Here is a 24,826-nt window from a genome sequence, read left to right as displayed (position 1 = left end):
CTGTGAGATACATTTTAAACAGGAGTAGTATCATAAGTTTTATATTTTTCTCTTTATTCATTAATTTTTGGAAAAATAAGGTGGTACCTTAACATTCTCTGGTGGTATCCAATTAACTTAATTTTGTTTTTCTCTTTATCCCTTCTCTTCCTTTTTGCTCCTGTTATTAGGAGCGAATGGCCCTTTTATCTGCTACCTCTTTTAAATAGGTTAAATCTTCAATATTTAATACACACCTTTGTCCACAGCAATGAATGTTTGTAGTTTTTTCTAATAATTGAAGAAATAATCTTTTAGAATTTGGGGAAAATTCTGTTAGAGAATGAAATGAAATAGGTGTTGTTACTTAAGACAATAGATCTTACTGTTCCTGATCTCTTGCCTCCCTCTAATAATCACTTGTTGAGGACCTACTATGTGTCAGACACCAGACTAGACATGATTTTTGTTGCAGATTTACTTTTGGCCATGATATTGATGAATTATTTAGAATAGATACCAGTGGATTGTGCAATTTACTAGATAATCTGGAGGCGTCTCAGAAACCTCACACTTTGTAGGCAGCCTGGGGAGGATTATGGGTCACAGAGGAACCTCTCTGACATGTGTGTAATTCCCTTGTATGAGCAAATGTTAGAGGTTCTCAGAAGTGACATTTTGTAAGTGAACTAACTGGTTGCAAAGGACTTCAACCAGATTACAGCAGGAGCATGAGTTTAAAGTAGTTATTCCAATATTTTAATTTGCAGTTGATTTCCTAGACTTTCTTGATCAGCTCTTTCCATCTCCATTTTCCCAGGTTGCTTCACATTTAACAAATGGTGTTTATGCCAGCCTGCTTGTCTTTCCAGAGGTATGGTGTAGTTTAATCAAGGTTATATAAAATGCATGTTATAATTGTTTACAATATCCTATTCCTGTATATGTCTTGATGCCTCATAATTTTACCTGGTTGATGCGCACAGATTTCCTGTGCTCTCAGGGAACAGTTATAGAGCTGATTTCAGCTATAATTCCCTTTTATTATTGTAAATTGGAACACAAGGAATAATCTGTTTTTTGTTCTTTTTCTTTTTTTTCTTTTGCTTGTCACATGTCAGTTTTAAAAACTGTAATGAATGCGGTAGTTACATGAACTGGCGGTCGATAGAATCACTGCATGGTACTGGTCCTTGTCTGATTGCTTACACACCAGCAGCATTTCTCATGTATCCACTCACTTTCTCTCGATTAAAATGGACTGTATCTTTGGATTATCTGCTTTAAAATACTTTTAAGACTTATAAAATACTTTGAATAAAAAGAGCTTCCATTTACTGATACTGTGTGCTGGGTTGTAGGATATTGCACTAAGTTTGTTTTAATATGACTTATATGATTTGATTTTTAGGGCAACCTAATGGGTTTTCTGAAGAAAATTGAGTCTTATATAGGTTGAGTCATTTTCCCAGTGTACCATATATAATTGGAAGTAAAGTTGGGGTAAGCTGAAGTCTGCCTGACTCCAAAGTTTATGCTCTTACCTATAAGCTACTGTCATCTCTAAAAAAGACAAATTCCCTTTCCATAGAGAGTTGTTAAGTCATCTTTTCCAATCATAATAAATGCCTGTTTACATAAATGAACATATATTTGTAAGTATGAATATATTATGTGGCTTTTAATAACCTAGAAACCATTACTTAGTATCAGAGCAGAATGGCATGCAAGAGGCAAAGTTTATAGTCCAAAATAATTAAAAATGTATCCTATTCTTTACTTGCTCTGACCTTCAACAGACACATAAATAAGCTAAATATGTAGCTCACTATCAGCGTTTATTAAAATTTCCTTTTCTAACTCACAGCTCTTTTCTCTTCAGATTAATTCTCCAAATTCCTTTTTCACAATCTGTCTTTTAAAAATACTTCCCTTTCTACCTTTTTCAGTTCTTTCAATTTAGGATAGAATTACTCTTGTTTAAGAGGTAAGGGAAAATCAAATTTGTGATTTCAGCAGTGGCTTTCAAACTTTCTTGAACATATAAAATGAGTGAAAAGTATCAGAAAATAATGCAGTGGACTCTAACATTTCTATTTTATTCCATTCCATTTTGGTCCACTCCACCGTTCCCCTCTATTCTCCTCCGTCCTCTATTTAAAAATCTCAGCTATGACCCATCCAATTGATTTTATGATTCATTAATGGGTCCTGGGCAGCAATAAGAAACTGAATCACACAATTATCTTTGACTGGAGAAAGAGAGAAGTCTATGAACATGGCTAAATTAATAATTTTGCTCCTGTCACCCATATAAATGCATGTCACATTAATTGCTTTGCTAAGAATTACTTTAGTGGGAATTTATATTTTGAAAAGTCATATTAAAGTCATTATTAATGGAAGAAAGAAGGATAATGATTAGGTCAGAGGAGAATGAAATAAAACACTTTGAAAATAATAGAATTAAGTTGGATTATGGATTTAGTATATTTCGTATCATTTAAAACTTGTTTTGTAGAGTTGTTTGGCAACATAGGAGTTTCCTTGGAAAGGAGATCAGAAGACAACAAACAATTTTAATAGGGAGTAACATGACCAAGAGAAGTGATGAGTATTGAAAATACATGTTTTAAGACAGACAATGACAAGTGTTGGTGAGAATGTGGAGAAATTGGAAACATTATTTATTACTGAAGGGACTTTAAAATAGTGCAGCCAGTTTGGAAAACAGTTGGGCAGTTCTTCGAAATGTTCAACATAGAGTTACCATTGATGAAGCAATTCAATTCTACCTCGAAGTATATATTTGAGAGCAATGAAAATATATATGTCCACACAAAAACTTGTATACAAATGAATATTCATGGCGGCTCTATTCATGATAGCCCCAAATTGGAAATAACCCTAATGTCCATCAGCTGATAAATGGATAAACAAAATGTGGTATACTCACTCGATGGAATATTATTTGGCCATAAAAAGAAAGGACATGCTGATATATGCTACAACATGGATGAATCTTGAAAGCATTATGTTAACTGAAGCCAGTCATAAAGGACCACATGTTTGATTTCATTAATATGACAAGTCCAGAATAGGCAAACTTACAGAGCTGTAAAGTAGATTAACAGTTGCCTGGGTTGAGGGTGGGATGGGGAATGAGGAGTGGCTGCTAATGGGTATGGGGTTTCTGTTTTGGATGATGAAATGTTCTAAAATTAGATCGTGGTGATGGTTGTACAACTCTGGTAATAAAACCCACTGAATTGTACACTTTAAGTGGGTGAATTTTAGACTATACAAATTATATCTCAATAAGGCTGTTTAAAAAAGGAAATACATATTTAAGGATCATATGGAAATATTAAATAAATGCTATCATTTGATGAACCAAGTGACAGTCTTTGTGTTTTAGATCTAGTTTACATGTTTACTTTTCATATTAGGGTCGTAGCCCATGGTGCCTTCACATTCTGAAGAGCACAACTAGCATAGCAGTTTGGTTCAAGTTTGTGTAAAATCTGTGTCCATAAGAATATAGCCAATTAATATAAAAATGATATTTTCAAAATATCAGAAAGACATCTAAAACTAAGTCCAATAAAATGGCAAAAATAGTTTCAGAACAGAAGGAAAGAAACTATAAACAGAATGGCTCTTACAATGTAGGCAGTAGATTTCATGTTGCTAATTTTAATTCAAGATTTTTTTAACTACACTTCAAAATTAAACTTTTATTCTGTTCTCATGCTTTAACTGGGGACATGAGTGCTTCTGTTGCAGCAGTTTAATTACAATTTGAGGTAATTCAGAAATAGATACCGGGTTTTAATTTAATTTCTTTCTTTAAAGTAAGTTGATTTTTAAATAAACTTTGCATTTTGGAGGTTATTTTATATTTGTAGAAAAATTGTGAAGATAGTAGTGAGTTTTCTTACTACTCTTACTCATTTCCCCTAAGGTTAGCCATGGTATATTTGTGAAAACTAGGAAACCGGTACTAGTGCATTAATATATTTTTTGTGTTTTTGACTGTGTTGGGTTCTCGTTGCTGCGCTCGGGCTTTCTCTAGTTGCGGCAAGCGGAGGCTACTCTTCGTTGCGGTGCGCAGGCTTCTCATTGCGGTGGCTTCTCTTGTTGCGGAGCACGGGCTCTAGGTGAGCAGGCTTCAGTAGTTGTGGCTTGCTGGCTCAGTAGTTGTGGCTCGTGGGCTCTAGAGCACAGGCTCAGTAGTTGTGATGCGCGGCAGCATGTGGGATCTTCCCGGACCAAGGCTTGAACCTGTGTCCCCTGATTTGGCAGGCAGATTCTTAACCACTGCGCCACCAGGGAAACCCCCAGTACATTAATATTTACTAAGTTCTGGAATTTATTTGGATTTCACAAATTTTTCCACTAATGTCCCTTTTTCTGTTCAGTGGTCCAGTCCAAGTTATCACATTGCATTTACCCATCATGACTTAGTGTCCTTGACCTGTGACAGTATTTTAGCCTTTTCTTTTGCATGACCATGACGTTTTTTCAGGGTTACTGGTGGGTGATTTATAAAGTATTCCTCAATTTAGTTTCGAATAATATTAGACTTGAGTTGTGAGGCTTGGTGAAAAATACCACAGTAGCCAAGTTCCTTCCTTCTCACCTCCTATCAGGAGGTACATAGTATCAACATCACTTACTCCTGGTGATAGTAACTTTGATCACTTGGCCAAGGTAGTGTTTGCTAGACTGCTTGACTGGAAAGTTCTTGTTTGCCCCATCTGTATCCTGTTCTGTGGAAGCAAGAGCATAATTTTGTATTATAAAAAGAGAGCTACAGTTTGATTTTTCTCTTTTATTCAGACCCAAATACACCTTTTAAATCTGTGCAGTAGGAAGGTTCTTTTTTAACTTTCATTAAAACATTCAAATGATACATTATTATGATTTGTAAGTGTAGTTTAATTTTCATAACAGACCAAAGATTCCACTGTAAATTAGATAGCTTTTAACTGGTGACAGGGAAGATGTTACTATAAGATGAAAATTCTCATACCAAAGGGAATATATAGTTAGGGCAATCCAATAAAAAAAAAAAAGCTCTTTCATGAGTGTTGCTTCATATAAACAATAAAGGGAAAATACTGTAAGTGGCATTTTGTGTTGTATCTGGGAAAATATGTGGCTGTACTTTTCATGTTTGTCTTTCCATTTATGGAGTTCTATTTATTCTTGGAAATAAGAGTATTTTAGTTTCCTTCACTCCATCATACACTTTATAAATTCTACATCAAGAATTATATTTTTCCCCTAAAGACCTTTGCTTTAAGATTATCTACAAGACTTCTCCTCTCCAAGGCTAATTCCTCTTGGTCCAGTTACCTCCTTTCCTCTCTGAGAATTGATTCCTTCAGTTAGTTCCTCTTTTTGTTAAATTTTCAACGTCTCCTTTAATACAGGCTTCTTCACTAAGGCTAGAAACAAGCTGTCTGGCTCAGCTTTAAAACGAACATGTGTGCAGGGCCCCCCTTACGTGTGTGTGCACGTCCACACACCCATGCATGCATATCCTCTCACTTTCAGGCAAACACAGACAAGTAGCTTGAGGCTTAAGGACTGAGTCTATCTGTGTCTCTGAGTCTTTCATTCTTCTCCTAAATCTCTTAAAAGAAGAGGTTACATTTACCTCTTTTATATCCTCATTTGCCAAATTGAAACCAATTTCCTTCTGACTTCTACTAGTAGCTCTCTATCAGTAGAAGAGATTGTCCTTGAAATTGTTTTGTCCTTGTTACCCATTATCTCTAATTTTCAAGTCAAATGGACTTTATCCCACTGGAGTTTGATAGTCACTGACACGTAGTGTTTATTTAATAAATATCAGTTGATTGGATGTTGCAGGAACTTTGAATATTCAGTGAAATTTTGACATAGATAAAAATACCTTTCACAGTATCCTGCTTTTTAAATTTTCTTCATTTATTTAACTGATGACTCTTCCCCTTCCATTAATGTGTGGTACATATCCATGAATCTGAATGGAACAGGAATGTGTGCTATAGTGAGACAGTGTAATAGCCTTGGCACTGTTCATATGGATGATTGCTGTGTATTTTTAGTTAGTTCTCCATTGACAATTTTAGTAACTGGTTTGGGGCCTGTTTGGTCAGTCCATGACCTTCTTTTCTCCAACCACACTATCCTTTGTGTCCCCAAAGGGAAATCTGTACTTGTTCTGGACAATAGAAAATTGGAACAAGAGGAGTATACCTCTCCCAGAGTAGGTTACTTGTTCTTTTTCCTGAGAAAGACCACCTGGTCATCTGAACTAAATAAATATTTAAAAATGAATGCGTAGTCCTGCTCTCTGGTCACAGAAGGAGGAAGAGTATCCAGCCATAGTAGAGAAGGGCTTTTACCCTTACCTTGAGAAATATTTTCCCAGGCTCAAATAAAGACCCATAAGAGGAGGCTTCTACATCTTATATAAAGCCAAGATACTTTTCACAATGGAATTTTATCTATGCTTGTGGGGTCCCAGTGGGTCTGCTCAGTGGTTTTATCTCCCTTTCTTCTCTCGTAAATATACCCTCATTTAAACTTCCTTTATTTCAAGACACAGTGTAGAGAGTAAAGGAATAGATGTTCCTAGTGGAGAGAGAGGCCTAGCTCTCATCTCAATATTGTCAGCATTTTGCTGGACCAGAATAATGCTAATAAATACTAATAACAGTGACAGTATCAGTAACCATTTATTGGGTACCTACCGTGTGCTTGGAAAAGCCATCCAGGCATTTTGCAAATATTCTGAAGTCAGGGACCATGGCTCTCTTATTCACTGCTGTATCGCCACCTTTGGCAGAGCCAATGGGACATAGAAGGCAGTTAATAAATGTTTACATGCACACCTCAAGACATTGTGGGTTTGGTTCCAGCCCAGCGCAATAAAGGGAATCACATGAATTTTTTGGTTTCCTAGTGCACACGGAAGTTTATATTTACACTATAGTCTATCAAGTGTGCAATACCATTATGTCTAAAAAATGTGCATACCTTAATTTAGAAGTACCTTATTGTTAAAAAAATCCTAACCATCTCTGAGTCTTCAGCAAGGTGTAATCTTTCTGCTGGTGGCGGGTCTTGCCTAAGTGTTGATGCTGCTGACCCATCAGCGTGGTTGAAGGCTGGGATGGCTGTGAGAATTTCTTAAAAGAAGACCACAGTGAGGTTGGCTGCATCGATTGACTCTTCTGTTCACGAATGATTTCTCTGTAGCATCAATGCTGTTTGATATCATTTTACCCACAGTAGAACTTCTTTCAAAATTGGAGTCTATTCTGTCAAACCCTGCCATTGTTATATAAACTAGGTTTATGTAATTTTTAAATCCTTTGTCATCATTTCAACAATCTTCATAGCATCTTCACTCAGGGTAGGTTTCATCTCAAGAGAATGCTTTCTTTGCTTATCCATAAGAAGTAGCTCCTTATCCTTTCAAGTTTTATTATGAGATTGCAGCAATTCAGTCCCATCTTCAGGTTCCACTTCCAATTCTGGTTTTCTTGTTATTTTCACCACATCGGCAGTTATTTCCTCTTCTGAAGTCTTGAACCCCTCTTTGAATTGACTTATTTCAAACTTCTGTTAATGTTGATATTCTGACCTCTTCCCATGAATCACAAATGTTCTTAACGGCATTTAGAATAATGAATCCTTTCCAGAGGTTTTCAATTGACTTTGCCCACATCCTTCAGAGGAATCACTATCTATGACAATTGTAGCCTTAGAAAATGTGTTTCTTAAATAATGACTGGAAAGTCGTAATGACTCCTTGATCCATGGGCTGCAGAATGGATGTTGTGTTAGCAGGCATGAAAACAACATGAATCTTGTACATCTCCATCAGAGCATGTTGTCAACAGATGTGCTGTCATCCAGGCTTTGTTGTTCCGTTTACAGAGCCCAGGCAGAGTAGATTGAGCATAATTCTTAAGGACCCTAGGATTTTGGGAATGGTAAAATGAGCATTGGCTTCAACTTTAAGTCATCAGCTACATTAGCCCCCTCACAAAAGAGTCAGCCTGTCCTTAGATGCTTTGAAGCCAGGCATTGACTTTTCCTCTCTAGCTATGAAAATCCTAGATGGCATTTTCTAGGATAGACAGAAGGCTGTTTTGTCTACATTGAAAATTTACATCTCTAATGCATGCCTTTTGACTCTGCTGATTCTAAAACACTGGTTATAACTCTGTGTTATATTGTTAATTTATATAGTAGCACACTCTTTATAGACTACTGGCTTCTGGGATTTGAGGCAGTTTGAAGAAGAGCATACTGCTATTCTTCTATAACCTTTTGTTTAAAACAGTAAAATATTTTGAGGTCACTGAATTAGAATGTTTTGAAGATCATTGAATGCATCTTATTTTGTATTAAATCATTGGCACTTTGTGCTTTTCTTCACATATAAAACAAACACTTGAGGAAAAAAGCATTCTCCAAAATTTTGTTTTATATCACTTTTATATGTATTCCATATAACAACTTTCTAAAAATGAAATATAGCTATGTCTTTTATGTGCATAGTTAAAGACCTCACTGATAGTGTTTTGGTATGGTTAAAAGTATGTTCTGAAGGTGGCCTTTCAGGAATCTTATCCAACTTCATCATTTACTAGCTGTGCAATTTTAAAGCAACATATAAACCTTTCTGTGCCTTAGGTTTTCCAGCTTTAACTGGGGATTATAATAGTACCTACTTGCTAGCTTTGTTCTAAGGATTAGATGAGATCCTTCTGATAATATGCTTACTTAGAACAATATCTGGTACATAGTAAACATAATTTCTATTATAATTTTTGTCTGTGCAGTTTTATAATCTATTTAATTTTGATTGGTAATTAAATTTCTAGTAATCAGTGTTTGAATTAGTCTACATGATTATTATTATTATTTTTGCAGTACGCAGGCCTCTTACTGTTGTGGCCTCACGCGTTGCAGAGCACAGGCTCCGGAGGCGCAGGCTCAGCGGCCATGGCTCACAGGCCCAGCCGCTCTGCGGCCTGTGGGATCTTCCCAGACCGGGGCACAAACCCGTGTCTCCAGCATCGGCAGGCAGACTCTCAATCACTGCGCCACCGGGGAAGCCCCTCTACGTGATTCTTGATCAAGCAGGTTTCCATTTACTGTATTTACTTTGGGCTCCTATTTTAGCAGTTTGTGAAGAATATGCTTTGGGAGAATCCAAAGATAATGTACAGTGGGAATCAAATATAAATACATAAGTACGTATAATATGTAATCATTTTGTATTACTATTTTGGAAACGTTAGACTTTCAACCTAGTTCTTCTGTTTGGAAGACTGTTAGGTTAAAGTGCTTTACTACTTTGGAAAGTCTTATTAAAACTTTATGCTGCACTATTTTCTTATGTTCCTTATTAATCTAAGTCTTATTCTCAAAAGATGGGCACTTCACAATTATAAAATCACTGAAGCAGAATGATTAATCTTTTATTTTGGTAGTTTATGTTATGCCCCCTCTTTAGAGGAATATTAGGAAAGTTTTTTTTCTTTTTTTCTTTTTTTTTTTTTTTTGCGGTACGTGGGCCTCTCACTGTTGTGGCCTCTCCCGTTGCGGAGCACAGGCTCCGGACGTGCAGGCTCAGCGGCCATGGCTCACGGGCCCAGCTGCTCCGCGGCATGTGGGATCCTCCCAGACCGGGGCACAAACCCGTATCCCCTGCATCGGCAGGCGGACTCTCAACCACTGCACCACCAGGGAAGCCCCAGGAAAGTTTTATGTTTGAAACTTTATGAAGCCTATTTTTATTTTATTTTAATAAGGCATGGAATGTAAAACTCTAAGGTAGCGTAATACCTTGATTTTGTGACATGTTGTCAGGAAATGACGTATTCCAGATAAATACATGTTTTTCAGGTGATTTCCCCCCTGTGATGTAATACTCTCTTCCTTGTCTTTTGAAGCAGTACACAGTGAAAATAATATAAATTTTCTTCATAATATAAGGTCATCATTAGGCATTTTTATTATTACACTGCCCACTGACATGACACTGTCCTCAGGATATATTAAAATATGTAGCCTTGCTTGACCATGTACTAAATGGATCCAGACAGCTGTCTTTTTGTGACTTCTCATGTCTACTGTTATTTCTCACCACTGGCAATGTGCCTACTTCTAGAAAGCCAATCCTCTTTATTTGCTAATTCTGACTGCAAGCTATGCTTGCTGGGATTGTGTCTAAAATAACACTAGAGCTTGCGTGAAGACTTGATGTTTTCTTCTCAAGTGCGGTTCATGGAAGAAGGGAGATGTTAGTGTATGTAGATGGGCTACTGGCTGCCTTAGGAACTATTTTGATCTCTGGAACAGTATTCTACTATACAATCAAATGACCTATATATTTAATATTTTTAATATCTGCCTAAGTTAAGAAAGTGAATACAAATTCTAATGTTACATAGATATTATTTGGTAGATTTACTAGATCAGTGATAAAGAGGAATACAATTCTGAGTTCATGAATTACACATCTCAAATATAATGATGGTTAAAATAGAAACAGAATGGAATGTAGGTGGTGGAGGAGTCTCATACCTGGAGATATTTCACAGCATCACTGGAGAGTGACCATCACCCTTTTTTTTTTTTTTTTTTGCGGTACGTGGGCCTCTCACCACCGCGGCCCCTCCCGTCTTGGAGCAGAGGCTCCGGACGCGCAGGCCCAGCGGCCACGGCCCACGGGCCCAGCCGCTCCGGCACGCGGGACCCTCCCGGACCGGGGCACGAACCCGCGCCCCCTGCATTGGCAGGCGGACTCCCAACCACTGCGCCACCAGGGAAACCCCGTCACCCATTTTTAGGAAACCCTTTGGTAGTGGACGTTTTATGGCCACTTGAAAACTTTTTGGCATTGCCTCTGTTCTCTGCTTCAGATATGAACATTGATGGATTGATTCATTGAATAATTATTTGTGAGTTTATCTTCTAGATTAAAGGTACTGTGGGAGGTATGGTGGAGGTGAATGAAATACATATGGCTCTTACCCCCTGAAAGACGGGAGTAAAATAATCACAAATAAATACATACTTTTCAGTTGTCCTATCTTATGAAAGAAAATTATTGAGTGCTAATGAGTTTAAATATTAGCAAGAAGAGGTAATTAAATTGGAATTCCAAGACAAGTTGATGCTCAAGTTGAGGTCTGAAGGATGAAGAGAAACTAAAAAAGAGAATCGTTTTAACAGAGTAAACAGCATGGAAAAATCCTTAGAAATGGGAAAGATCTTGGCACATTGTGAAAACTAAAAGAAGGCCAAGGTAACTGGAATGCAGTGAACAAGGAAGCATGGGTTAGGAGAGAAAGAGGGAGAAATATATAAGTGCCAGGTCAAGAAGAACCTTGTAAGGATTTTGAATATTTTTCCAAATGTAATGACATTGAAAAGCTTTAAGTAGGGGATGGCATAAGTAGGGTTGAATTAAAAAATACTTTCTGCTATTCATTGATTCATGAAAGTTGGTGAAGGAGTGAGAGTGGAAGTGTAGAGACTGGCTAAGAGGCTACTGAAGGAATATAAGGGTGGTCAAAGTGATGGGCAGAGTCAGGATATACAGATGCAGCTCTCAGTTCCATTATCTGTAAAATGAGGATAGTTGTGTTTGGTGCAGGGTTCATATCAGTAAATATTAGCTACTATTATTATTTGTATTATCCAATGGAATTTGCACTAGTTAGTTAGTTGAAAAATCTGGTTAAAGAGAAGTACTAAAAAATATATACGCAGGTCCTGTATTTTATTTTAACTTAAAGAATATAAATACTCATTGCCAATCTTTTGATACAGCTTGGGACCATTCGTTGAATGTGAATCTGTGAATTGGAGTTCTGAACTGATTTTGTTTGGTTGGCTTTTGTGTGAACCATACCCATAGTTACATCTTCCATTATTTCCGGTTTTGGCTCCCTTGCCTGAAGCAAGAATTGAAAGATACCTGTAAATGTCTTTATGAAGCAGGGATGAGAATGACAGCACAGAACTTTCTAGCTTTTTTTTTTCCCCAGTTTTGTCCATTATGGGATTTAAAAATTCATATAGCAATTTTTCTTGGAAATCTTCCCAAACATTCTACCTTGTTTTTGTAGAGCCAAACTTTTAAAAATTCAACATTAACCCGTTTATATAGTATATAATTGAAATATATAATTTCAGTAATAAGTGCATATTGGTATCAGCAAGTTTGGAGAAAAATACAGCTGACTTCTGGCACAGATGCCATTTGATTGGAGGGAGTAAAAATGTAGGGTGATGCTAGAAGTAAACCTTGTATTAGTTGCAAGCATTCAGTGTGCCATGGTCACCAGTCAGTGTCTTTTTATAGAAGAAATGGAAAATATCAGTTAATCTAAGAGCCAGGTAACTGGAGAGTAGTTAAGAGTGTTTCTACTGGGTTTTGGAGGCAGAATTGACAAGACAGGCTTTGGTGTGTGGTGAGGGAAAGGAGAGTCCCAAGAATGTCTCCCTTATTTCTGGTGTAAGCAACCATTTGGAAGAAGGAATTGATCGATGGGTGGGGAGATGGGAGATAGGGTCCAAATGTGGTTTTCAGTTTAAGATTCCTGGAAGACATTCAAGTGGCAGTATTATATAGGCCATTGGCAATTCATCTCTAAAGTTTAGAAGGAGATCTTGGCTGGCTTTCCTTGAGAACTTTAAGGGAAAGTGTGGTGAGGGCTTGAACCAAGATAGAGTGGCCCATCTGCTAGGCTGCATTATACAGAATATGGAGTCATAGTGGCTGGAGGCCAAGGGGTGAGAGACTCTGAATCCTGCCCTGAGTAAGGAGGCAGAGCGATGTAGCTGCAGAAATAGCGCTCATTGTCAGGTACTAGGGCCAAGGTAGAACTCTAAATGCAAAAACGAATCAGAAAATCACAAACGTACAGAATTAGGAGATAATAATGAAGTATGGCAGGAAACATAGTAAGGTAAAAGCTTCAATATTAAGACTGTGAAAAATGTCAAGGTGTTAGAACACTATTTTTGTGTGGTGCTGACTGAACAGCGTGTGGGACAAACTGAGAGCTCCTGATACACAGTCACCGAGGCATAAACATTAATTTGATTTTCTGGAAGTGTCCATGGGTTTTTCATAATACAGCCTTGGAATACGATACGAGGATACCCTTGGAATCAGTTGTATGCCTTTATGAACACATTAGCTTGTGTTAGGGGTGCTAGGTTAAAGAAAGCAATTTCGAATTCCCCAGAAAAGGACTAAGCTTTTGACCTTGGCCTTATTCACATTATTCTGTGAACAAAATAAACAAACTCTAATCCTACCAATTTATCATCTGCATGTGCAACAGTACAGATGTTTGTCATCACCAGAGCCCTCGATTCATATTGATGTGTGAATCATCCAGTTGTGTTGGAATTCATGTTGAAAACAAAACATGTTCAGAAACTGGTGGAAATTATAATTAGATCTGAAAGTATTCTGTCAATCACAATGAATATTGTGTTGTTTTGCCCAGCTGAGTTAAGAGGCAAATTGTGGTAGGGAAGGAAGTGTTTATTTTTAGTTGATGAGTATAGCTAATCTGGTCTCTCAGTGTAGGGGTGCTGGGCTGTGATATGAGACAGAATTTGGTTCAGTGGCCACGTGATGGCTTGTTAAGTAATTCCAAACACACAAGCATGAAGATTCTCATTGATTTCCCATTTTCTGAAAGACTAGATTGCTGAATCTGGGTATCTTTTCTTTTTGGAGAGGCAGTTTCTTAAAGGATAGTTTCTTCCTTTTGATGCGAATATTTATGTATTGAATATTAAAAATGAAAATAGCAACCATTGATTCTGGGGAGGGGGGGCTTGATCCCTTTCCCACATAGTGAAAAACATTTCTTAAATGTTTTAATATTTAATGTACAAATATTTGATGCTTATTACATTTTTTCTTTAAGCATCTATTTTTAAAAACATCCCTGAAGAAATATTCATATATATGAGAAATCTGTCAATTTCTCATGTTTATAAGTTTTGTCATTTTATATTTAGAAGGAGCCAAACACTTCATAATGATTTACCATATTCTCCCACCAGCTGTTCTTCTTTTTTGGTTCCCTTTCTCAGGCTCTGGTTCTACCATTCAATCCCTTGCTAAAGTCAAAAACCTGGTCTTCATCCTTGACTCCTAGTTTTCTCTATCTTACTGTTTAACTCGTTCTAGAATCTGTTCAGGATTCTCCATCTCTGTAGCAACTACTTAATTCAGCCCACTATCTCCCTAGATTGTTGTGGTGGCTTCCTGCATTCTCTCTGCCACTACTTTTCAATGCGTTCTCCCCACGTTACTCAAAATGATGTGTAATCATGCTGTCTCTGTGCTTAAAACATCGGTGGTCTTGCCCTTAGGGTAAGAAAAAACTACTTAGAATGCTGTATAAAGTATTTCAGGGCTTGACCTCCTCCCCTTTCTTCAGTTTAGATTCACCTCTTACTTCCTCACATTCTGAGCTCTGGTCACACAGAAACTTAATGTATGTTCTCAAATGTTGCATGGCTATATGGCCCCCGAGCCTTCACACATGATCTTGCTTTGGTTTTGAACATTGTCTTCCTACTTTTCTGTCCTCACTTTAGATGCCACTACACAGAGGAAATCTTCCCTGAGAACCACAGACAAGGAGAGGCGTTCATGCTCACATTCCGGTGCAGTCATTTCATCTTATCGTGGTGCTTTTTAGTTCTTTATTGCTGTTGCTTATTTACTTGTCTGTACCTCCCAATAGATTGGAAGGGACAAGACCATATCTGTTGTTCTGGGTATCTATTGGCACATGTTTTAGGTTTTTTATGGTGGTACCCCACTTACAGGAATCAAAATCTGTTCCTGTTGCTATTAAAAAAAAAACCTCAAAACTTAGTGATATAAAACAGTCATCATTTTGTATGCTCATGGAATACATGGGTCAGAAATTTAGATATGGCATAGTCCAGATGTGGGGATGTTTGTCTCTGCTCCATGGTGTCTGAGGACTTAACTGGAAAGATTAGAAAGTCAGGGGCTATTTTAATGGCTAGAGGATGGAATCCTCTAAAGACTTCTTACTTCTTTACTTTTGATAAAGCCCAATTGATCTTTTTTTTTTTCTATTGTTGCTATTACTTTGATGTCATACCTAAGAAGTCATTGCCTAGCCCAAGATCGTGGAAATTTACTCCATCAGGTTGAGTGGTAGTTCCCACATACTGAGTCTTTATTCCACAATATTTTGGCAGGAAAAAAAAATCTTGTAACTTATCACTTTCTTCTTATCTTTAAATTAAAAACACATGCCAAAATTCAGTTCTTTCCCTGTTTTTTGGTGTCTGCCATTAATTAATATTCCCTTGAAAAGTACTTGGAAAGCAGTTTGGCTAACTTAAGTCAAAAGCATCTAAGGAATATACACATGTACAAAGCTGTATGCAAGTTAGTGGGATGGTGTTTCCCAGACAAGGAGACAACTTATGATGACATTAATGATGCTAGAAACCACCTGCTTAAACAAGCTCATTAAATCAAGCAATTGTGTAATTTGTGTTGACCCAGCTATTCAACAGGCTCTCTGAGAAAGCTTATCAGTTTTCATTTATGGAAAAAATCATATTAGAAAACAAGATTAAAATCTCTAGTGATATCTTTGGAATTGACTATATAAGTTAAGGTTCTTTTTTTTCAATCAGTGAATTATTATGATTAGCTTAAGCAAACAAATGAATTTATTTGAAGTTTATGGTGTAGTTTCCATTATTGAAAGGAGTAACATAAACCAGGCTTCAGATAGACCAGAACCAGGCATATTAATATGGCTTTTGGGAGTAGGAACATTTTAGTCATCTTTCTCTGGCAGCTCCATGGGATGTATGAACTCAGATTGCTTATTCTGTCCTTGCATTACCTTGCTTGAATTTCTAAGAGCTTGTATTTCAGGTTGTTGCCACAACTTATCCTTTTATGGATGGAAAAAGGAAAAGACCCATGATAAGACCTTCAGGCACTCCTTGGGGGGTCTGTAGTGGGAGCGCATAGCACCTTGATTTACTGCTCCAGCAAGATATCGTGTAGGGAAGGAAAGTTGTTTCCTAAAATGAAACCTGGGTACTGTTAGCAAAGCAAAGATCTATCAGGCAGCTCTAAGGCAAGAGCTATCTTCTACACTGGCTGTTTTAGTAAATTTAAGGGCATTCTGGCTTTGCATAATGAGTCCTGCTTCTGCTCATAGTTTTTCCTTAAAAGAGTGAACAACCATAGTAGAGCTTATAACTAAATTAATGTTTTAGAACTTTCTTCATAATGTTGTCCCAAAGAGTCAATGTGATATTATGCTTAGCACAATACACCTAGAAAATAAAGTTTAGATTTTAAAACAGTATTGTCTTTGAAATGAAAAAAAAAATTTAGGGTTGCTACCAGTTTAAACAGAGGATTTGAGAATAGAACCACAAGAAAATCTTATAAAAATGAACTACAATCTTAAATCTAATGTTAGAGCAATTAGAAAATTCTGTTACTATCTAAACAGATAAACATTTGCCTTTAAGAAGCTATAGAGTGTTCTGCAAGGTTGCCAAGGTAATTCAGTGGGGAAAGAAGAGTTTTTCAACAAATGGTGCTAGAATAATTGGATATGCACATGCAAAAGAATGACTTTTGTATATGGTATGAAGTATACCAAAATTAACTCAAAATGGATTACAGACCTAAATGTACAGCTACCACTACAAAACTTTTAAAAGAAAATGTAGGAGTAAATTTTCATGATCTTGCATTAGGCAATGGTTTCTTAGATATGCCACCAAAAGTATAAGCAACAAAAGGAAAAATAGATTGGACTTTATCAAAATTAAAATTTGTCGTACTACAAAGGACAACATCAAGAAAGTGAATCAGTAACCCATAGAATGGGAGAAAATACTTGAAATTCATTTATCTGATAAGAGACTAGTATCCATGCTATATTAAGCAGCGGTCCCCAACGTTATTGGCACCAGGGACCGGTTTCATTGAACACAGTTTTTCTACAGATGAGGGCAGAGCGGGGAGTTGGGTGGCAGGGGGATGGTTCAGGCAGTAATGCGAGTGATAAGGGGCATGATTCAGGCGCTAATGGGGAGCGATGGGGAGCTGCAGATGAAGCTTCGCTTGTTTGCCTGCTGCTCACCTCCTACTGTGCAGCCTGGTTCCTAACAGGCTGCGGACTGGTTCGTCAGCGGGGTTGGGGACCCCTGATATAAAAAACTTTTACAATCCAATGGTAAGACAACCCAATTAAAAGTAGGTAAAATATTTGAGTGTATATTTCTCTAAAGAAGATATAGAAATTGTCAGTAAGCACCTGAAAACAGTATTAGAGAAATGCAAATTAAAACAACAATGAGATGCCATTTCATACCCACTAGGATGGCTAAAGTCAGAAAGACAATAACGAGTGTTGTTAGGAGGTGGAGACATTAAAATCTCAAACATTGCTGCTGGGATTGTAAAATGGTACAGTCACTCTGGAAAACAGGTTAGCAGTTCCTCGAAATGTTTAGAATCAAGTTAAGCAGTTGCACTCCTAGGCATACACCCAAGAGAAATGAAAACCTATGTCACATGAAGACTTGTACACAGAAGTTTGTAGCAGCAGTATTTATAGTAGCCAAAAAGTGAAAACAACCCTAATATGAATCAACTGATGAATGGGTAAATAAAATGTAATAATTTATATAATAGGTTATGTGGCAATAAAAAGGAATGAAGTAGAGATATATACTACAATACAGATGAACCTTGAAAACATGCTAAGTGAAAAGTCAGTCACAAATGGCCACATATTGTATGATTATTTATATGAAATGTTCAGACTAGGCAAATCCCCAGAAACAGAAAGTAGATTAGTGGTTGCCAGAGACTGGAGGGCTGAGGGAATGGGGAATGGCTGTTAATGGCTACAAGGTTTCTTTCTGAGGTGAAAAAATGTTCTGAAATGATGTCCTGTTGATCGTTGCACAGCTCCATGAATATTCTAAAAAATGCTGAATTATATCCTTTAAAAGGGTGGATTTTATGGTATGTGAATTATATATCAATATATATTTCATTCTTTATATCAATAAAAAAAACAAGAAAGAGTGAAGTCAGGATCTAGGCTCATGTACCCGCTTGTATGTGAGAGGAGTGCATCTTTGGCCTCGATTTTCCATAGTGATGTGGTTTCCTGGTATATAGAGTGATTTTAACCCTTTGCTGCCTCTGGGTGCAGTGTGTGGAAGATCTGGGCCTTCCTTCTCTTTCTGGAGCCATGACCAAAAGAAGGGAGTACAAATTATCATTTAGTAAAAATTGCAGTCATTCAAGTCAATAAGCATTTATTGAGCACCTAGTGTATGACAGCCCACGTGCTAGACAAAAGTTGCAAAGATAACTTGATGCAATTTTGTTATTCACGAAACTCACTTGCTTAGAGCCTCAGTTTCCACCTCTGCTGACAAAATTGTTAGAGGTCAGAGGAGACGAGAAAGTTCTGAATTGAAATTGGATGGCATTTCAACAGAGGTACTAAACTGCGTAAAGCACGGCCATTAATTTCCGTATAAGAATACATTTATTCGCTTAATTTGGTGATTTAATGCTATAGTTTTTGAGGCTCTAATAGTAATAGCTTATTTGCTATTTAGAGTAATGCAACAATAGTAAAGAATAGTAAAGAACAATAGTAAAGAGTAGTACAAGGCCTGTTGTATTCTGTATATTTGTTAATAATAGAAATTAGTTCTAGATATTTAAATAATATTAAAAGTTATAGTCTATTTTTAATCTGTATGTTTAAAATAGTTCAAAGATAATTGTATGTTTGGAATAAAATCGTAACATTCTGTTGAGTTTTACTTCGGAGAAATTAACATCATTGTACATTGTAATTTAATTCAGCTAAAAGCAGAAAATCTATTTTCTCCATATAGGTGGTTGCTTCCTCTTCTTATATTTTCCTTTTTTGGGAAAAATACACATACTATTCTCAACATACAAAAAAGATATAAAGAATGAGATATGAGTAAATTATTTTGACAAATATATTCATTAAATAATATACAGTTGTCAAGGAAAGGAGTTAAAGCAAGCAATGCAAATGAGTTTAGTGACAAAGTAGGTAGAATGAGTTAAGACAAATGTAGAAGAACAGGTTTGGGGGGCACTTTGGTATGTTTTCATGGCCTTAGTTGCTTTCTGTCACCATTTCTGCTAGTGGGACTTGGTAGTTTTGAATTTTATGTATCTGTATTATTCAGTAACTTTTTGGTAAAGGTAAAAATTTCAGTATATTCTTTAATGTGTAGTCACAAAAGCCACTATATGTTTGTATGCATATAGTTACTAAATAATGGCTAATGTTGTATATCAGTAGTTTTATTTGACAATATACGAAAACCTAGAGTAATTTCATTGTTTAATATAATCACATGTCTGATTCTATTGGCAAAAACAAAAAGATTTTGCAAATAATCTGTTTAAGATGACTAGAGTCTATTTTATTTATCTTAATAATTTCATTGACCAAGAATATAAATGTGCCCAAAGATGAAAAATTTGCCTCTTTTCTATGGCTATACCAATAATATGGCCTATACTAATATAAGAAAATTGTTATGCTTTCATCTTTATTATGCGGCATAGGATCATTTAGAGGTTATCTGGCAAGAATGATAGAAGGAAGACCTCAATGTTAGTTCACCATCCGTGCTGTGTTATATTTTGTTATATACGTTGAGTGTCCACAACTCCATAATTTATAGCAAATGTTATGAAATGCATACATAACAGATTCTCACTTCTAGATTTGGCAGTTACCACATTTTTCTACATAGACAAAAACATTATCAAGTTTTTTCTAAATTCTGTTTTTGACATCACAGCTTTTAACACTTGTTAATGAAAGTATATGTAAGGTGAGTTTAGCCAATAATAGAGTTTCCATGCTTGATATTCTGTTCAGAGAGGGTTTGAATGAAGATATATCTGAACATTTTGAGAAGGATGCAGGTGTCACTCTAAGTAGTTTTTAATTCATGTGTTATAAAATTTCTTGGATTCTGGTCATAGCTTTAAAGTATCACAAGATGTTTTTATAGTGGGTAGTTAGGCTCAAAAGTATATTTGGTATTTTTCAACATCATTGTATATACATATGAGTGAAATGAAGGAGAAGCAGAGACAGACAGAAGGAGAAGGAGGAGAATAAAAAGGATGGGGAGGAAGTGGAGAAGGAGGAGAGAGATTGATATTGAAAATAAATCTGTGTTTCAGAGTTTAATATATTTTTATTTAACGTAAGGCTATAAGATTACCATACGACCCAGCAATCCACTACTGGGCATTTACTCTGAGAAAACCATAATTCAAAAAGAGTTATGTACCACAATGTTCATTGCAGCTTTATTTACAATAGCCAGGACATGGAAGCAACCTAAGTGTCCATCAACAGATGAATGGATAAAGAAGATGTGGCACATATATACAATGGAATATTACTCAGCCATAAAAAGAAACGAAATTGAGTTATTTGTAGTGAGGTGTATGGACTTAGAGTCTGTCATACAGAGTGAAGTAAGTCAGAAAGAGAAAAATAAATACTGTATGCTAACACATACATATGGAATCTAAAAAAAAAAATAGTTCTGAAGAACCTAGGGGCAGGACAGGAATAAAGACGTAGACATAGAGAATGGACTTGAGGACACGGGGAGGGGGAAGGGTAAGCTGGGACTATGTGAGAGAGTGGCATGGACATATATACACTACCAAATGTAAAATAGATAGCTAGTGGGAAGCAGCCACATAGCACAGGGAGATCAGCTCGGTGCTTTGTGACCAACTAGAGGGGTGGGATAGGGAAGGTGGAAAGGAGATGCAAGAGGGAGGAGATATGGGGATATATGTATATGTATAGCTGATTCACTGTTATAAAGCAGAACACACCATTGTAAAGCAATTATACTCCAATAAAGATGTTAAAAAATAATTTTATCTTTTAATTTGTATTCTTTTAAATTTCAGTATAGTTGATTTACAACATTGTATAATTTCAGGTGTACGACATGATTCACCATTTTTGAAGGTTATACTCCATTTATGGTTATTATAAAATATTGGCTATATTTCCTGTGCTGTACAATATATCCTTGTGGCTTGTTTATTTTGTACATAGTAACTTATATCTCTTAATCCCTTACCCCCTTACCCCCTTTCCTCTCCTTACTAGTAACCACTAGTTTGTTCTCTGTATCTGTGAGTTTGTTTCTTTTTTTTTATATTCACTAGTTTTTTTTCCTTCTTAGGCTCCATAAATAAGTGATATCATATAGTATTTGTCTTTCTCTGACTTACTTTGCTAGGTGTAACACCCTCCAGGTCCATCCATGTTGCTGCAAATGGAGTTATTTCATTCATTTTTGTGGCTGAGTAGTATTCTAGTGTGTGTGTGTCCATACCACATCTTCTTTATCCATTTATCTGTTGATGGATACATAGGTTGCTTCCATATCTTGGCTATTGTAAATAATACTGCTATGAACATTGGGCATATGTCTTTTCAAATTAGTGTTTTCTTTTCTTTGGATATATACCCAGGCGTGGAATTGCTGGGTCATATGGTAGTTCTAGTTTTAGTTTTTTGAGAAACTTCCATACTGTTTTCCACAGTGGCTGCACCAATTTACATTCCCACCAACAGTGTATAAGGGTTCCCTTTTCTCCACATCCTCGCCAACATTTGTTATTTGTATTCTTTTTGATTATAGCCATTCTGGCAGGTGTGATGTGATATTTCATTGTGGTTCTGATTTTGCATTTCTCTAATGATTAACAGTGTTGAGCATCTTTTCATGTGCCTGTTGGCCATCTGTATGACTTCTTTGGAAAAATGTCTATTCTGGTCTTTTGCCCATTTTTCGATCAGGTTTTTTTTTTTTTTTTCTTTTGATGTTGAGTTGTATGAGCTGTTTGTATATTTTGGCTATTAACCCCTTATTGATCATATAATTTTCAAATGTTTTCTCCTATTTAGTAGGTTGTCATTTCACTTTATTGATGGTTTCCTTTAACCTGCAAAAGATTTTCAGCTTAATTAGGTCCCATTTGTTTATTTTTGCTTTTATTTCTTTTGCTTTAAGAAACATCCAAAAAAATATTGCTCTGATTTATGTCAAAGACTGTTCTATGTTTTCTTCTAAAAGTTTTATGGTTTCTGGTCTTATATTTAGGTCTTTAATCCATTTTGAGATTATTTTTTATATGGTGCTAGAAAATGTTTTAATTTCATTTTAAAACATGTAGCTCTCTAGTTTTCCCAGCACCGCTTATTGAAAAGACTGTCTTTTCTCCATTATACTTTCTTGCCTCTTTTGTTGTAGATTAATTCACCATAAGTGTGTGGGTTTATTTCTGGGCTCTCTATTCTGTTCCATTTATCTGTATGTCTGTTTTTGTGCCAGCACCATACTGTTTTGATTACTGCAGCTTTGTAGTATAGTCTGAAGTCAGGGAGCATGAAACTTCAAGCTCTGTTCTTTTTACAGATTGTTTTGACTATCTGGAGTCTTTTGTGTTTCCTTACAATTTTTTGTTCTAGTTCTTTGAAAAATGTCATTGGTATTTTGATAGGGATTGCATTGAATCTGTATATTGCCTTGTGATTTTCTGATTTGGTTTTGCATTTGGAGCTCCACCTTGACCCTGATACCTGACAATGAACACTGTTTCTGTAGCTACATCACTCTGCCTCCTTACTCAGGCAAGATTCAGACCCTCTCACCCCTTGGCCTTCAGCCACCATGACTCCATATTGTATATAATCCAGGCTAGAAGATGGGCCACTCTATCTTGATTCAGGCCATCACCACACTTACATCTCCTATAGCATGGGAGACAGTTGCCTAAGTAAATAATGATGATTACAGTCAGTGTAAGGAGAGCTTAGATAGAGCTGTGGGGCTGGAGCCCAGAGGATGGAGTGACTGCCTGCCAAAGGCAGACAAAGGAGGACCTGGGTCAAGGATGAGCAGTCATTTCCATGGCAGAGAAGGATAAATGCCTCTAAGTAATAGAAGGAGCACAAGTAAAGCCCTGGAGTTGGGAAAGAAGAGCATGCCTTGTGGATGATGAGAGATACAGCATGTCTGGAGTTTGAGTTGCAGAAGTGAGAACATTTGGAGCCAGATTATGTTGTTCTCCAACAGGAATTTTTATGTGGTTCATACTTTATTCTCAAGGTGGTGAAGAGCTGTGCTAACAGTGATTATAGTAACTGCCATTTATTGAGGGTTAACCATGGGCAATGGGTTGCTTAAGTTATTTGCATGTATTGTCTTATTCCTATGTAGGAGACAAGGAAACTAAGAGGTTAAGTAACTTAACCAAAGTCACATAGCAAATGACCTGCACAGCTGGGTTTGGAGCCACCCAGTCTCAGATTCCAAAACTTCTGCTTTTAATGTGGTACTTCACTGCCTTTTGTTACAATTTTTAAAGGGGGGAGATATAGATTGATGTGATATGTGTTTAAGAACGATATTGCAAAAATAATGTGGAGGAAGCCTCTGGAGGAAAAGATAGGCTACAGCAATAGTGCAGGTAAAAAATCATGAGTCTGACTAAAAAACATTGGTGGGAAGATGTTGAATCTGATACTGAAGGGTCTTTCTCTCTGCTGGTGATTCCTCTTCCTGCTCCTAGAATCCACCTCGTCTCCCCTTGGAGTCAGAAGGGCTATCATCAAAAGGAACACAAATAACAAAAGGTGGTGAGGATGTGGAGAGAAGGGAACCCTTGTGCACTGTTGGTGGGAATGTAAATTGGTGCAGCCACTGTGGAAAACAGTATGGAAGTTTCTCAAAACACTAAAAATAGAACTACCATATGACCCAGCAATTCCACGCCTGGATATATATCCAAAGAAAATGAAAACACTGATTTGAAAAGATACATGCACCCCAATGTTCATAGCAGCATCATTTGCAATAACCAAGATATGGAAGCAACCTAAGTGTCCATCAACAGATGAACTGATAAAGAAGATGCTGTATATATGTATGTGTATATATATATATATATATACACACACACACAATGGAATGCTACTCAGTCAGAAGTCATAAAAAGGAAGGGAATCCTACCATTTGCAACAACATGGATGGTACTATGATAAGTGAAATAATTCAGGCAGAGAAAGACAAATACTGTATGATATCTCTTATATGTAGAATCTAAAAAATACAACAAACTAGTGAATGTAAGAAAAAAGAAGATGACTTACAGAAAACACACTAGTGGTTACCAGCAGAGAGAGGGAAGTAGGGAGGGGAAATATAGAGGTAGGGGGTTAAGAAGTACAAATTATTAGGTATAAAGTAAGCTATAAGGATATATTGTACAACACAGGGAATATAGCCAATATTTTATAATAACTATAAATGGAGTATAACGTTTAAAAATTGTGAATCATTATTTTCTGTACCTGTAACATATAATATTGAATATCAACTATACTTAAGTTAAAAAATTTTGAAAAGAGAGGAAGCTTCTTGGAAGCTAAAAGCTCACCTGCCATTGTAGTGTGCCTGTATAAACACATAAAAACAGGCGACCTCTTGATCAGAGAACAGAGCATTTACTCACATCTTAGAGCGCTAATTCCCCTGTGTTCCAGTTCCGCATGGGGCAGTGCAGTGTGGGCTGGACACATCTGTGCATGCAGGGACTTGCCAAAGGACAGGGACTCCTAAATTATGAAACTCAGAGGTTGTATAAGGCAGCAAG

General features: G+C 36.7%; 1 protein-coding gene across 18 annotated transcripts in view; it reads left to right on the top strand.

Annotated features, from left to right (window-relative positions):
* Window positions 1–24,826, top strand: part of NAV3 (neuron navigator 3) — a 1,262,224-nt gene that overhangs the window by 606,343 nt on the left and 631,055 nt on the right. The window contains exon 10 of one of the 18 annotated variants that reach the window (XM_079936017.1): window positions 14,629–14,697. The exons of 16 other annotated variants lie outside the window; for them this stretch is intronic. The gene's annotated coding sequence lies outside the window, so the exon portion shown is untranslated. Of the gene's footprint in view, window positions 1–8,934; window positions 9,243–14,628; window positions 14,698–24,826 lie in introns of those variants that run through there. One more of the 18 variants, XM_079936007.1, reaches the window with a different exon arrangement.

Source organism: Stenella coeruleoalba (genome assembly GCF_951394435.1).
Source record: "Stenella coeruleoalba genome assembly, chromosome: 11".
NCBI lineage: Eukaryota > Metazoa > Chordata > Mammalia > Artiodactyla > Delphinidae > Stenella > Stenella coeruleoalba.
The sequence above is the reverse complement of the archived record's forward strand: the minus strand, read 5'-3'. Positions and strand labels throughout refer to the sequence as shown.